The following is a 3,548-nucleotide window of genomic DNA, read 5'->3' as shown; positions in this document are numbered from 1 at the left end:
TCCTGGGAGTATGTAGGTCTTATCTAGGAGTATCTACACGTAGCCACACGATCATATTCTCTCAGAAAAAAATTATTTTTTCATACTGTAGATGTAGTTCGTCAATAATTAATTTCTACAGAATCTAAGCATCTCGTTACTCTGAATCTCTCGGCACTGTCAGGTGTAATTAAAGGTAATCTCAATCTCTTGGTAATCTATCAACTGTAATTAAGATAATCTGAATCTTTTGGTAATCTGCCGGGTAAACTGACTGTAAGTGAGCTAGAAATTGCACATTAAGCATGGATTGGTTTTCCTCCAACCGCCGGTATCGTCCTTCGACCGCCGGTATCGTCCTTCGACCGCCGGTATCATCCTTCGACCGCTGGTATCGTCATTCGACCGCCCGATATCGTACTTCGACCACCGGCATCGTTTTTCTACCGCCGGTCCGGTATCGTCCTTCGATCGCCGGTATCGTCCTTCGACCGCCAGCATATCTTCCTTCGACCGCCGGTATCGTCCTTCGACCGCCGGTATCGTCCTTCGACCGCCGGTATCGTCCTTCAACCGCCGGTATCGTCCTTCAACCGCCGGTATCGTCCTTCGACCGCCCGGTATCGTCCTTCGACCACCGGTATCGTCCAATATTGAGATATCGTCCCTCAAAAGCTATCACTGATAACGGTGCTTGCAGCATTGGTGCTGAATCATTTTGTAGCCACAGTGACCTGTACGGCCGAGACTGCAGTGGTCACTGCATTGCAGGTCACCGCAGTGCTCAGCATTGCAGTGCAAGTCACTGCAGCTGCTCTTACAACATGAATAGCGGTCTGTAGTTGATGGACATTAAATGATCCCCGGCTGGCGGCCAAGTCTCTGACGATTCAAAGAGGGACCAAGAATACACCTCGTGGACCATTCACACCCGACGACCATAATACGGCGGTAGACTCGGCGCTGAAATTCAGATGTAAATACGGATGTGGAACAGTGGCGAAAAAGTACTTTAAAAGATACAGGGAGGAGAGGAAGGTACGAGATGCAGGGAGAAGATTCGGCTATGAAGAAATGGAGGAGAGGAAGGTACGATATGCAGGGAGAAGATTCGGCTAGGAAGAACTGGAGGAGAGGAATGTGCGAGGTCAGAAAAAAGATTCGATTAGGATGAACTGGAGAAGAACTTAAGGAATGCCTTTTTGGAAGTTTTGCAGAATATTTGCCGAAAAAACTGGAGGAGATTCTGCCGAGGAATTGCTCTCGCAACGATCTTTTGTACGGCGGTTGTTAGCGCAAATGGCCTGGTAATTAGGGTGGGGGTAAAGCCGTTATCTTCGTTAACCTTTTGGGGTGGGGTGAGATGGGGATGTGCTTGGGGTTGTTAAGTGGATTGTATCAACCCTCAGACGGTTGAGAGGATTATTTTTATTGCTCCTTTCTAGTCGTTGCGCGGACATGGACCAAGTTTCATGCGCCTCATTTCGAGTGGTTGGATTAATTAGCGATGATATATTAGCGCCGTGATGATTTATCTGCGCTTAGATGATTTATTTGCGGTTAGATTTCTAGGCTTAATCTAACCGCATCTAACTCCATATATTCGAGGTTTTTAACGGCGCATCACTCCAGCTTTGAGTTTCATCCTTTATCATCATGCATCATTCTAGTTTAAATGCAGGAAATTTTGTACCATTGCGCATCATTCAAGTTACAATGCAGCTTCATCACTCTTCATCGTGCATCACTTGAGTTTTATGCAGTTTCATAATACATCATCGCACATCACTCTAGTTGCGATGTAGGTTGGTCATGCATCACTCTAGTTGCGATGTAGGTTGGTCATGCATCACTCTAGTTGTGATGTAGGTTGGTCACGCATCACTCTAGTTGCGATGCAGGTTGGTCACGCATCACTCTAGTTGCGATGTAGGTTGGTCACGCATCACTCTAGTTGCGATGCAGGTTGGTCACGCAGCACTCTAGTTGTGATGAAGGTTGGTCACGCATCACTCTAATTGTGATGCAGGCTCGTCACGCTCGGTTCATGCTCAAGATAACCGGAAATACCGCCGGTCATTAAATCCGCGAGCCGCTCCGCCGCTCCGGAACGTCCGGCATCTCAGGCGTCCGTCCGCCGTGGCCGCCGAGGGCAGAGGTTTGCACCAAACGTGCCCGGACCAAGGCCGGCTACAAGGCAGAGGTTTGCACCAAACGTGCCCGGACCAAGGCCGGGTACAAGGCAGAGGTTTGCACCAAACGTGCCCTGACCAAGGCCGGGTACAAGGCAGAGGTTTGTACCAAACAAATGCCCGGACCAAGGCCGGGTACATAAATAAGATTTTTAATTAACTGTCTTGAGCTATCGACATGATTTGGAACCAACAAGCCTTCGGGACTACAGGTAAATATTTCTAATTGTCGGTAAAAACTCTTTGTGCAGACTAGAAATTTCATGGGTAAATTAGTTGTCTAATTCAAAACCTGTGGTAAACCCTTAATTCAAGTATTTCTTGAAATCTTTCTATTTGTAAAACTGTTTTATTAGGTTTTAGTTATGTTTTAGGTTCGTATATCAATTGATCGTTCATGGTTTTTATGAAAGCAATTAAAGATCCGACGCTACCAGAGCGTGGAGGCCGCTGCATGCCTCGCACGCATCGTCCACTAGCCAATTATGGGCGAGATATCGGCGGCCAAACCTTCACTGTGTTTGTGTGAACAAATCTTCACTGTGTTTGTGTGAACAAATCTTCCCTGTGTTTGTGTGAACAAATCTTAACTGTGTTTGTGTGAACAAATCTTCACTGTGTTTGTGTGAATTGTATGAGTACAGCAGTGGAATATACACGTTGGAAGCGAGGGGTGATCACGTCCATACAGACACACATTCAAGTCACAACCCCACCTCGCATTCAAGTAAAAATGCAAAAAATCGCTAATTGAAAAAATTTTAATTTTGGAATTAGAGAAGGCAGGTGCAGGACGGAAGATAAACTTGACGAAGTCGTACTGCATTTGAAGACTTGTGAAAATTCGCTAAAATTATAGAACGAATATGAAAGAGAGTACGGGAGGCGTTGAAAGAGATTTTTAGATGAGCTGAATGGAGTCAGTGAAGAGTTGGATTATAGTTGGAGGAGCGTTAGGAGAGCTGGAGCAGAGTTGGAGTATTAGAAGTAGAATTGGAGCAAAGTACGGGAAAGTAGAAGTAGAAACGGAGGAAAGTAGAGGCCAGCAGTAGTAAAGGCGGATCAAAGTAGAGGAAAGTAGAAGTAGCGTCGGAGCAAAGTACAGGAAAGTAGAAGTAGAGTCGGAGGAAAGTGGAGGACAGTTGTAGTAGAGACGAAGGAAAGTAGAGGAAAGTAGAAGTAGAGACGGAAGAGAGTACAGGAAAGTAGAAATAGAGTTGGAGCAGAGTAGAGAACATTAGAAGTAGAGTAGAGGAAAGTAGAAATAGAGTTGGAGCAGAGTAGAGAACATTAGAAGTAGAGTAGAGGAAAGTAGAAGTGGAGTCGGAGCAGAGTAGAGAACAGTTGTAGTAGAGACGGAGGAAAGTAGAAGTAGAG

This window comes from Hyalella azteca, unplaced genomic scaffold (genome assembly GCF_000764305.2).
Source record: "Hyalella azteca isolate HAZT.00-mixed unplaced genomic scaffold, Hazt_2.0.2 contig3150, whole genome shotgun sequence".
Taxonomy (NCBI): domain Eukaryota; kingdom Metazoa; phylum Arthropoda; class Malacostraca; order Amphipoda; family Hyalellidae; genus Hyalella; species Hyalella azteca.
The sequence above is the reverse complement of the archived record's forward strand: the minus strand, read 5'-3'. Positions refer to the sequence as shown.